The 13,574-nt window shown below is 38.1% G+C and overlaps 1 pseudogene; it reads right to left on the bottom strand.

Moving 5' to 3' along the window:
• Positions 1-1,192: 1,192 nt before the first annotated feature.
• On the bottom strand, positions 1,193-2,527 carry LOC119516527 (annotated as a pseudogene).
• Positions 2,528-13,574: the final 11,047 nt, after the last annotated feature.

Below are 13,574 nucleotides of genomic sequence, written 5' to 3'. Positions count from 1 at the left end.
TTCTCATTTAATCCTCTAACATCCCTTTAAAGTAGGTAATATTATTCCTACTTGAGGAACGTGTTTGCAAAGTAATGGAAATGACCCATGGTCACTCAGTTGGTAAGAGTCAAAACAGGGACATGAGCTCAAGTCTCTCCATCCCAAATCGGTTATCTTACCATTGGTCTACTTTACAGACATGAACTTAATTTGGGCTAATTTTTACTGTTGAGTTAAATTAGAGATAATCTTATTTTTGCTTCATTTATTTAGCTGCTTCTCCTGATTTTGAATTTGTAATCCATCATGATAAATTCTTTTTCCTTGGCATCCTGAGCAATGGCACTCTTGTGATAATAAAAGAGGTAATTGACTTAAAATAGTTAGTGAATGATAAGCCTTCTCCATGAAGTCGTTTTTGTCTGTGCTTTGCTTGACTTATGGCTACAGTAATGTGGTAACTGGCACAAGTTCAACAGCTATAATATCGCTTCAATTACAGCTGCTTGAGGGTTACTTAAAATTTCAAATGCTTGATGCAGCAAGATAAGGCTATGGGGGAGACCAGTCATGTGAATTCTTGTCTTTGCAAGGAAGAGAAATTTGTGCCATTGAAGCTTTGATAATATTTGAGGTCACTCTAAAAGCAACCAAGACAAATAGAATGACTGGAAATGGATGGTTTGGAACTCATATATTTCAAGTATTTTTTTCAAGTTATTAAAGTGAAATTGATGGTTTCAAAGCATGATAAGGCAGTCTTAGTAGAATAATTAGTTCATTCATTTATTCAACAAACACTTATTGAGCATTTATAATGTGCCAGTTATTGTGCTTGCCATTGAAGGTAAAAAGAGAAATAAGGCATCATCCTAACAATAAAGGACAATGTCTTCTAGTGCACAAGGTAGATCCATACATAGATAACTATAATACTAGTGCAAAGATAAGATGCAGAAGCTAGTAGGGGCCATTATGTCTTTTTTTTTTTTTTCTGAAAGAGCATGCTTTACTGGGAAACAGTGCTGCACAGTGACCAATGGACAAATGCATCCAAAGGGCATCCTACACATCACACTCAAAAAGATACATGGAACGTTTTGTTAATAAAGATCAACTGGAACATGGATTCCTCCGGGCAACATCCCCAACCCTATCTTCTGAGGGTTGGGAAAATGCCCATCCATTTTCTGGAAGGCATGTGGCTCACTCAGAGATAGAGCCCTTCAGGAGTGCCTTTTTGTTTTTTTATAAAGAATATTTTCTTTAGAATTTTTGAAGTCTTCATTTGTTACTTTCATTCTGCCTTCTCTCAAGGCCATCAGACCAGCTTCTGTACAGATTGCCTTGATGTCAGCACCTGAGATGTCATCTTTAGCCATGATCAAGTCGTCGAAGGTTACATCATCAGCCGACATCATCCTGCTTGTGTGAATCTGGAAGATGCGCTACTTGGTCTTCTCGTCAGGCAGGGGGAGCTCGATCTTCCTGTCGATGCGGCCTGGTCTGATCAGCACTGGATCCAAAGTTTCTATTCAGTTTATGGCTATGATAACTTTCACATCTCCCCTTGAATCAAATCCATCCAACTGGTTCAACAGTTCCAACATAGTTGGTTGAATTTCTCTCACCACCAGAATTTGAGTCATATCTTTTTGTCCCAATGGCATCAATTTCATCAATAAACACAATGGATGGTGCATGTTCTTCAGCAACTTGAAACAATTTCCGCACAAGATTGGGTCCATCTCCTAGGTACTTCTGAATAAGTTCAGAGCCAATCACTCTCAAGAAAGTGGCTGAGGTTTGGTTTGCTACTGCTTTGGCTAACAATGTTTTACCTGTGCCACGTGGACCACAGAGAATGATCCCCTTAGGGGGCTTTATACCCATCTCTTCATAATATTCAGGATATGTAAGAGGAAGCTCCACAGATTCCTTAATTTCCTGAATTTGGTTATCCAATCCCCCAATATCAGCATAGGTCTCCTGGGGGGACTTTTTGACCTTCATCACTGTGACCAGGGGATCGGTGTCATCCATCAGCACCCCTATCACCGCATGCACCTTGTGGTTGAGCAGGACAGAGCAGCCTGGTTCCAGCAGATCCTTGTCCACAAATGAAAGAATGCTGACATAGTGTTCCGAGCCCACTGGTGTAGACATAATGGAGTGATTGTCATCAATGATCTCTTCCAAGGTTCCTATCGACATTGGGGTCCCCCTCAAGTCATCCACCTTTGATCTTTCCTCCTCTTGCTTTTCTTCTAATGGTTTCATTTGTTCCTGATTTCTAATGAATTCTTCCTCCATGAGAAGATAGTCTTTAATTCTCTCTAACTTCAATGATTTTAACAGGCACTGACTGTGAGGTGTCACCAGTGGCAGTTTGCTGGCAGCATCTGGTCCCTTTGTTTTCTTCTTCTTTTTCCCCACTCTGGTTGGAACAGGGGGTTCATATTTCTTTTTATTGTCCTTGTCATCCTTTTTGCCACCTCCAGGACCATGACCACCACTCTGACTTTGACCCACCTTGCTTCAGGCACTCGAGCCACAGCTCACCATTATGTTTTATTAGTTTGTTTTTTTTCATATTAATTTGTTGGAGATTTTTCTTTAATTTTTGCTGGTTACTGATCTTTAGTCACTTACATAGGTTGCAAATATCTTTACCCGGTTCATGGCTTGCTTTTTCATTGTGATTTTGGTGTTTGCAATTGTGCCATCCGTTTTAGTTTTTAATATGACCATATTTATTATACTTTTCCTTCACAGATATATTTTTGTGTCATAGAGAAATCACTTCCTATACAGAGGTCATAAATATATTTTTCTCTAGAAGTTTCACATTTAGGTCTCTAAGGAATCTACAGTTTGTTTTTGTGTATGTGTGAAGAAGGGATGTATTACATCTTTTACCTCATGGATGACTTCTTGTCCTAGCACCATTTAATGGACTACTATATTAAAAACTCAGTATCTAGGCTCTTTAATATGTTTTATGATATAGTTATCTATACATTAATAGCTTTATATGAAGACCCGATATCTGGTTAGTCAAGTTCTGTCACCACAATTCTTCTTTAATATTTTCATAGCTATTTTTGGCCCTTTACTCTTTCGAATGAATTGAAGTTTCTTGTTTAGTTCAATGAAAGATTTTTTAAATTGGGATTTTGATTAGAACCACATTACATTTCTAGATTTCAATGGTTATAATATTAAGTCTTTTCATCCACAATCTTGGAATATCTCTCCATTCATTTTGGCTTCATTGTATTCACTAATTCTATAATACTTTATACATATTTTGTTAGACTTATTCTTAAATTTTTATTGGTTGGGGATTGCCTAACTGCCTAAGAGAGACCTCAGTCCAGGGTTTTAAACATATTAGGCATTAACTTCTTAAGTAAAAGATGTCCAGAGGTAGCCAGTTGCTGGTGTTTTGATGACTCTAAATATCTAAAGGTTGAGGTGTGATTCTCTGTTCTTTACAAAAGTTGAGGTCTTTGTGATTCTCTGTTCTTTACTTTCATGGTTCTAAAATGATTTTGGGAGCTTCATCTATCGTGTGCTTTCCATGCAGCTGGAAAGCAGAAATGAGAAGGCCAAAAAAGGCTTTCTGGGAGGTCCTACTCAATAATATTTGCTTACACCTGATTGGCAACCCATTAGATTCAACAGAGTATGGAAGATGGATCTTTTCAACTGGTTGTATTGTTACTAAGGAAGAAAAGAAAAATAAACATGAGGGGTGGAACTGTTTAGCAGTCACTGTCCCATGATTTGTAGTTTCTGTTGCTATCTTAAATACCTTTTAAAAATTAAAATTTCCAGTTGTTTATTGGCATTTATAGGAACATTTCCATTTTTAAAATTGAAGTATTATTTACATGAAGGAAAATTCACACTTTTTGTGTGAATTTTGACAACCACATAGTCGTAGTTTGAGGAGCACGGTAAGCAGAGGGAGAAACAGAGAACAGCAGGAGAAGAAATGGTCAGAGAAGTAGGCAGGACCTTGCTTTCGGGGGTGCAATACTGGCTGTCGTAAGGAGTCTGGATTTTAATCTAAGTGCAGAAGGAGGTCACTGGAGTGTTTTTAGCAGGGAAGTGAGGGGATCTATGTATTAACATTCACTCTGGCTTCTCTTTGGAGAATGGATTGTAAAGGACACAACAGGAAGAAAGGAGCCTGATTATGAGGTTATTTTATAGTCCCCCAAGTGTACATGGTCAATAGGACCAGGGTGGTGTCGATGGAGATGGCATTAAGACAGATTCATAATATATTTGGGAACTGGATTCAGTAGGATTTGCTCTTGGATTTTCATCTTCAACTATTCCTATTACTTGGATGTGATTCCCTGTGGAACTGAATGTTCAGAGTAATCACTGTAATTTGCGAATTTCTCTGTTTTCATAGACTCTGCTAATTTGGCAAAGCTGTTATTATTATTTTTTTTTTCTGATTCCCCACCCTTGCACACAAGTGTGATTCAAGCTGAGTGCCATCATTACTTTTTTGGATTAGAGAAAAGAGTGAAGAAAGTACTCTATTTAATGAAAGAATTTTAAACATGGTCACATGATTTGGTTTTTATATTAGGACTTAAAAGCAGGTAAGAAAACCCCTGGATGGGGTTCTTATCTCAGGGAGTTTTAAGAAGGCCTCAACCTCCTGAATCTAGTCTTCTATAAATTTCTTACATGCCATTAACAATGCTCCTGAGAAGTGTAGCATTTTAAATCTCCAACAGTGTATTATATATTATTTTTTAAATTTATGTCCCATTATTTTGGTTTGCTAAAGCTGACGAAATGCATTATACCAGAAATGGGTTGGTTTTTACAATGAGGATTTATTAACTTACAAGCTTACAGTTCTTAGGACATAAGAAATGTCCAACTCAAGTCATCAACAGGACAATAACTGGACTCTGAAGAAAGGCTGCCGGTATCGGGGATACCTCTGTCACGTGGGAAGACACATGGTTGTTGTCTGCTGTTCCTTTGTTCCCAGGTTTCATTGTTTTCAGCTTCTGGCTTCAGTGGCTTCCTTTCTGTTTTCTGTGGGTCCTCTCTCAGCTTCTCCGGGGCTTTTTTCTGTGAGCTTCTCTGTCTCTTTTATCCTCTTATAAAGGACTCCAATAAGAGGATTAAGACCTACCCAGGACAGGCCCAACTGAAAAAACCTAATCAAAAGGCCTCATCTACATAGGTACACACCCACAGGAATGAATTAAAAAAACACAATCTTAAAAAACATGATCTTTTCTGGAGTACATACAACTTCAAACTGCCACACCTGTTTAAATAAGTCCTGTCACATGTAGAAGTGGATATTTGTAACAGTTTTAGTTAAGTTGAGCAAAATCCTTAGTAGGAGAGAAGGAATGGAATATCTTTTATGGAATGAAGAGGTGAATAAATAGATGAAAGAATGGAATGAATAGACTGAGAGAAGCCTTCTAATCCTGGGGATGCCCTGACCACTTTGTTCTACAGAGATTTCAGCAGAGCTGCAGTACGAACATGTGCTATAATAAAGCAGCAATAGACTATGCAAGGAAATAGGGAAAACAAAGCCAAGGAAATGAAAATTAAAATGGAGTCATAATTACATTAAAAATAAAATAACATAACCTGTGAATCATAAAGTTCAGTGAAGATGTAATATTTGAGCTATAAGTTTCAATCTGGGCTTTCTGGAACCAACATGAAAAGAAAGTCACAATCCACTGCCAATTTCTCTCTTTACTCCCCTGGGAGTATAGAAGGACTCCCAGTTTGGTCCTAAGAAAGGTTTACACTAGAATTGAAATGCACCTGCTGTGCATCTCCTAGTTACATGTTAGCATGAGGCCCTGAAGTGCCTCCTGGAAGAGACGGTGTCCTAAAGGAAGAGATAGCAGAAGTGTCACTCGTGGACAGTGCACCAATGGAGTAAGAATGGGGCAAATACAGATGTGTAGTGACACCCCATCATCCTTTGAACAAGTGCTCATGCTGGAGCCCTACAGTGTAAACAAAAGTGATGCAATCTGGAAACATTATACTGAATAGTCCAGTATCAGAGCACAGTTTCCCAAATGGGTTTACCTGAGAACATTTTCCTACTGGATGTTAATAAGAATTTTGGAAAACAAATGTTCTGTGATCAGTTGGGAAATGTGTTAAACATACCTAAATATGATCCTTTCTTGTGCTTAAGTCCTGGTAGCGGGGTCCCATGAACAGGTTTAAGGCAACTCTCAATGGCTGTTACTCCCAACTGCTTACGCATGACAGCCCTTGCAAAGTCTTCATTCTCCCAAATAATTCTGGGTATCTCCTGGGGGTGTCTGAACAATTCTAGACTGCCACCCTGTGATTCTTGCTGGGCATAGCTGAAAATTCTATCTCTGCCATTAGGGAGCATCCCTGCCCCTGCTCTGTGCTGTTTCCACCTCCCCACCCTGGCACAGCAGCCCCTTGCCTAAGGAATATGGTGTCACATCAGGCCAAATCACTACTGCTACCCTTGTAAGACATTGCAGTACCTCGGTGGACACTGCTTCTGCTGCTGCTCTTTCCTGGTGGACACAGGTCTTCAGCTGGGAGCAGCTATCCCTTCTGTCTCCTTTTGGGTGTTGCTCTCCTGCTGGGCCTTGCCACCAATCACTGGAGATTTTAATATGCTAAGCTGCTTGCTTATCAGTGATGAAGTGGAGACAAACGCCAACCAAAATGGTAGTACTTCAGTATCTTTCAGAATTTTCAGTGCAATAGCCATGTTATTACTGGAGGGTGGGATGCAAGGTTATTGGGGCTTAAAGGCTGGCATTTAGCTCTACTTCCTGCACCAAAGAAGTGAATACACAGGTCTTGGCAGCTCTGGGAAGGTTCAGAGTCTTTAACCTTTGGCTGGTTGGATAATGGACTCAGTCTGCTACGGAGATTTGGCTGTTTTAGATGAACAGAAGGCCACAGGCCTCAGGGCAGCTCACAAGGAAAGCTTTGTATTTAGTGGGGATGGAATAGAGATCTCCTGTCCAGCTTTTGATAAATTGGTACTTTGTTTCCCATTTGCCTGTTTTCCCTCTTTTTAGGAAACCCATTGAACCAGAATTCCACTTTAAATTACTAATATAGACATTAATAGTAATTATTGTTAGTGTATGATAGAGGAAAAACCACAAATCAATGAGAAAGACATGCATTTTTAAAGTAAGATTGAGAACACAGACTGCAACAAAATCTACCTAGATACTTACATTAAACCATACTCCAAAGTGGACGGAAGGGATAAATGTAAAGGATGAAGCCATAAAAATGATAAAGGAATACAGGTGAATATTTTTAATTGGATGGGAGAGAATGTTCTGTGCATAAACACAGTAAATGAAATAAAAAAAGGAAAGATCAATAGATTTTACCACATTAAAATGTAAAGCTCTTGTAAGTCAAAATATATCAGAAACAAAATTTCAATGTTACTAGAACTGAGGCTGAATAGTAATTAAGAGCACAGACTCTACATACTTTAATAATCTGTCAGGGGAAATGAGAACTCAGGAATGGATGATCATTTGACAATATCCATCAAAATATAAAATGATCCTTTGATGCACAATTTCACTGTTATGAATTTACTGTGCATATACATTTATAAACATACAGGAAGGATGTTAATTTCATATTGTACAACAACAAAGGAATCAGTCTAATTAAGGGAATTAACTAGAGAGTTATATACTTGATTTTCTGTTAAAAAATCTGTACCTATATTTGCATAACTTTTTCTTTGTCTGGAATAATATAAGAAACCATTGTCAGGGGCTACTTTTGGGGAATTGGACCGAAGTTTGGAGGAATGAGAACTTTTGTAACTTTCTGTATTGTTTAATTTTTCACAACATGTCCATCTATTGCTGTTATTTAAAAAATTAAAGAGCACATTTTATAATCTGGGACTAAATCTAGGTGTAAATTCGGGAAAATTAATTTCTTCCTCAGAGTTTTTCTCTACTTATCTGTAAAAAGGGAAAATAATAGTGTTTTCTTCAAAGGCTTTTTGTGAAGGTTACATGAGATGATGGTGGTCTACGGAAAGTGCTTAATAAATGTTATGCGTATTATTAATAATCAAAAAAATAATTTAAAATTATCAGTTGGTTTTTAAGCTCTTCTTTATATTATCAATAATAATAATTATTACTGGTTACTCTAGGGATTAAAATACATATACTTGGTTTTACATGGTCTACTTAGAATTAACGATGCACCAGTTCATATAAAATATAGAAACTTTGCAATTATACAGCTCACTTCCCCCACAGCCTTTCTGCTTTAATTGTTATATGTATTACATCTACATACCTTATAAAACCCGCAAGATGATGCTATAATCTTTGCTTTAAGTAGTCATATATATTTTTTAAGAACCCAACAGGAAAACAGTCTTATCTATTTAAGTAGATACTTATCACTTCTGATGCTCCTACATTTTTTAAAAAGATGACCCAAATGTCTTTCTAATATAATTTCCTGTCAGACTGGAAGAACAGCTTTTAGTGTTTCTTGTAGTGAAACTCTGCTTTATTTATCCCATTATTTGTGTATATTCTTACACTTTCTTGCAGAAACCCTGACATGTTTGATTATGGATCCCTACAGCAGATCCTGCTGGGGTTATTATACCATGTGACCTTCTTTTTCACCTTGTGAGTTTTCAGCATCAGGTGACATTCATCAGCCACTCATAATCACTGAAATATTGGTATTTTATCAAACATCTTGGCACCAAAGTCTTCTCCTTGGGTTTCATCATCAGTAGTTATATGAATACAGCATTATGCAGACAACATACAACAAACATAAGAGAAGACCCAAACATCGGCTTCAGCACATGGTATAAACAATGTCATTGCTTGAAAGGAAACTCCTTTCCTCTTTGGGAACCAACCCCATGGAACTTCACAGACCAGGTTCCATAAACTATCCAAATACTTCTGAGATGAGAAAAATGCTTCATTCAGGTAATTTTCTTTGGAGTATTTTTAGTAGCCACTGATTTCTTATAGAAACTATGCATTTTCCTGTTCCTTTCATTCATGCTTTTTAAATACAATTTTATTAAGATATATTCCTGTTCCAGTTTGCTAATGCTGCCTTTTCACAAGCACCAAAAAACAGATTGGATTTTATAAAGGGGGTTTATATGGTTACAAAGTTACAGTCTTAAGGCCATAAAGTGTCCAAGGTAACACATCAGCAATCGGGTACCTTCACTGGAGGATGGCCAGTGGCGTCGGAAAACCTCTGTTAGCTGGGAAGGCACATGGCTGGCATCTGCTCCAGAGTTCTGGTTTCAAAATGGCTTTCTCCCAGGACATTCCTCTCTAGACTGCAGCTCCTCAAAAATGTCACTCTTAGTTGCTTTTGGGGTGTTTGTCTTCTCTTAGCTTCTCCGGAGCAAAAGTCTGCTTTCAAACGCTGTCTCCAAAATGTCTCTGTAAGTTGCGGCTCCTCTTTCGGCTCCTGTGCATTCTTCAAAGTGTCCCTCTTGGCTGTAGCAAGCAGTGAACTCCTTCTGTCTGAGTTTTTATATGGCTCCAGTGATTTAATTCAGACCCACCCTGAATGGATGGGGTAACACCTCCATGGAAATTATCCCATCAAGGTCTTTTCCAGGTTGGTTGAGTCACATCTCCATGGAAACACTCAATCAATAGGTTCCAAAATCTAATCAACACTAATATGAGTGGCCCCACAAGATTGCATCAGAGAACATGGAGTTTGGGGGGACAAAATACATCCAACCAGCACAATTCCCATACCAGATAATCATCCAAAGTTTACAATCAATGCTTCACAGTATCATTATATAGTTGTGCATTCATCACCACAATCAATTTTTGAAAATTTTCATTACTTCAACAAATAAGAATAAAAATTAAAATAAAAAGAACAACCCAAACATCCCAAACTTCTTTATCCTGCCCCCCATGATTTACTTATTTATTTTTTTTTTGCCTTTATTTTCTTACTCATCTGTCCATATACTGGATAAAGGGATTGTCAGTTGCAAGGTTTTCACAATTACACAGTCACATCATCAAAGCTATATAGTTACACAATCATCTTCAAGAATCAAGGCTACTGGATTATAGTTCAATAGTTTCAGGGATTACCTTCTAGTTCTTCCAATACACAAAAAACCAAAAAAGGTTATCCATATAATGCATAAGAATAATCTCCAGAATGACCTCTACTCCATTTGAAATCTCTCAGCCACTGAAACTTTATTTTGTCTCTTTTCCTTTCCCCCTTTTGGTCCAAGAAAGCTTTCTCAATCCCATGATGCCAGGGCCACGCTCATCCCCAGGAGTCATGTCCCACGTTGCTAGGGAGATTTACACCCCTGGGAGTCATGTCTCACATAGAAGGGAGGGCAATGAATCTACCTGCAGAGTTAGCTTCTAGGGAGAGGCCATATCTGAGCAATAAAAGATGTTCTCTGGGGGTGAATTTTAGGCATACTTACAAGTATGTTTAGCTTCTCCTTTGCAGGAATAAGTTTCATAAGAGCAAGCGCTTGATAAGATCAAGGGCTTGACCTATTAATTTGGTAGTTCCCAATGCTGTGAGAATATCAGGAATTCCCAAGATGGGGAGGTTTAATATTTCCACATTTTTCCCCAGTCCCTCAAGGGAGTTTTGCAAATACTTTTTTATTCTATGCCCAAATTACTCTGGGATGTATTGGGGCATCATACTTACTTGTACAAACCAACAAGATCATGCTCCTTATTCAAGATTCCATGTAATTATAGTGTTTGAATAAACTGACCATACAAGTTAAATTAGATAGTGTGCTACAGAAAATATAAATTTTGCACCAAATAACCATCTCTTCCTTTGGTCTCACACAGAAGTTGAAGTTTTAAAACACTGTCAGTATCACCCTTTACCCTTTAGTCTGATTTGTCTTAGTTTTAATAAGATTAGCTTCATTCATAACTCTAATTGAAGTCTGATCTCTTTTTCAGCTTTTTAAACAGCTGCTGTTTGGGGTAATGCTGAGATTCATAGCTGTAGAACCTTTGCTCTGAGTGTCAGGTGTCACACAGAAACCCAAAGTTCCAGGCAACGACCAGGTTATACACAAAGAACTCAGCACCTCAGAATTTAGAAATAACCATTACAACACAGAAATAGATGTAACTGCTGTAAGAGCTTACAATCTAGAGACCTTTACAATAAGCCTTCTCCTGATAACCTATGCTCTTAAATTCAATTCTCAGAGTTTGCACATTATATTTGGTTCATGTTAGTAAGGCATTATAATATTTTTTTGTTTCTGGCTTGCTTCACTCAACATACTGTCCTCAAGATTCACTCACCTAGTTGCATATCTCACAACTTCATTCCTTCCTGAAGTTCACTCAATATTCCATTGTATGTATACACCACAGTTCACCCTTTCATTCATCAGTTGATGTAAACTTAGGCCACCTCCATCCATTGCAAATCGTAAATACTGCCTCCATAAACACCAGTGTGCAAATGTCTATTCATGTCCCTGCTTTTAGTCCTTCCAAGTATATACCTAACAATGGGGTTGTAGGATCATATGGCAACCCTGTACTTAGCCTCCTGTGGAACCACCACACTGTCCTCCAGAAGGGCTGCACCATTCTACTTCCCTACTGACAGTGAATAGGTACATCCCTCTCTCCACATTTTCTCCACATACGATACACCATACAATCCATCGTAAGTAAATAATCAATGGTTCCTGGTTTAATCACATAGTAATGCATTCACCACCAAAATCTACATGAGGCTATTTCCATATCTTCCATGAAGAAAGAAGAGGAAAAAAAATAAAGAATACAAAAATAAAAAATGAAATAAAAAGGAGAAACAACAATACCACCAAGAATCCCATATATTCCCCTCTTATTAACATTTAGCTTCTGTATATTGCCTTTGTTACATATCATGGAAGAATATTACAATGCTGTTGTTAACTATAGACTCTACTGGGCATTGATTGTATTTTTTCACATACCATCCTATTTTCAACATCTTGCAATGTTGACGTTCATTTGTTCTCTTTAATGCAAAAAAAATTCTAATATTTGTACTTTTAATCACCATCATTGTCCACTCTAGGTTTCACTAAATTATACAGTCCCAGTCCTTATTTACATACCTTTAAACAGCCCCTTTCTTTCAATCCTAGTCACCTTCAATACAACTCTGATACTTACTACCCCACTAACAAACAATCATCACCCCCTTCCATTCCCATACCTTTGAATTCACCATCATCTGAACATAGGCTATCATTCCCCCTCCACTAGCTTCTATCTATCACTAGGTCCCCAATATTCCACATCAGAAAACATTGATTTTACATTGCTCAGGGAGTTACTAGAAGTGGTAATAGACAACATCTCTCCTTTTATGTCTGACTTATTTCACTCAGCATTATATCTTCAAAGTTCATCTATGTTGCCATGTTTCAGGACCTTGTTCCTTCTTACTGCTGCATAGTATTCCATCATATGTATAAACATATGTATATACCACATTTTACTTATCCACTTGCTTGTTGCAGGGTACTTGGATTGTTTCCATCTCTTGGCAATTGTGACCAATGCTGCTATGAACATCAGTGTACAAATGTCTGTTCGTGTCACTGCTTTCAAATCTTCTGGGTATATACTGAGAAGTGGAATTGCAGGATCGTAGGGTAATTCGATAAACGCAGGAGAGGATGTGCAGAAATTGGAACTCTTATTCATTGTTGGGTGCCACTATGGAAGACAGTTTGGTGGTTTCTCAGAAAACTAGATATCAAATTCATGTGCTCTTGAAAGCATTTTTGCTAAGACTTTAAAGGAAAAAAGTACCCCAGGAACCTCTGAGAGGATGAGATCTATTTGAGTTTCATGTTTATTGAAACATTGTCAGGAAAGGTCTGAATCCCAAGCCTGGCCTAGAGTGCAGGGGCTCTCAGCTGGCAGATGATCTTGGGGTACACTGGTTTTTCACTTAGGGGAGAGGAATGTAGAAGAGCAGAGGCCTTTAGCTGACAAGCTGAGGCTAATAATTACCGAAATAGATCTAGCCTTTATGTCAAAAGGCGAGTAGGGAGAAATCACATTTACTTGGGAGACAGAAGGCAGTATCAAAAGACAAAGCAATGCAAATGGGCAAAAGCCTAGTTGAATGACAAAGGTACAGGAGGGGAGATACCAGTCTATTTTATTCCTTCATTCCTTTATTCACTCATTCATGGAGCACATGATTTTGGAGTTGGCCCGGGAAAAGAGGTGGGCTTTGGCAACTGCCTAGGAGGGGATGGGTATCTTAAATGGAGGCAGAGACAGGAACACTATTGTAGAAGTCAGAAAGTGTAGGCACAGCTTAAGGGTGAGTAGTTTTTTTTGCTTGGAATGAAATAAATTTGGAGGTAAAATTTGGATCTGGTTGGATAGAATCTGGAATGCCAGGAGAAAGATTTTTTGTTTCCTACATTTAAGATGGATTTTCTAAAGATTAATTTGGCAGGAATGGACACTGGGCAAGCTTTG

This window comes from Choloepus didactylus, chromosome 20 (assembly GCF_015220235.1).
Source record: "Choloepus didactylus isolate mChoDid1 chromosome 20, mChoDid1.pri, whole genome shotgun sequence".
NCBI classification, from domain to species: Eukaryota; Metazoa; Chordata; class Mammalia; order Pilosa; family Megalonychidae; genus Choloepus; species Choloepus didactylus.
The sequence above is the reverse complement of the archived record's forward strand: the minus strand, read 5'-3'. Positions and strand labels throughout refer to the sequence as shown.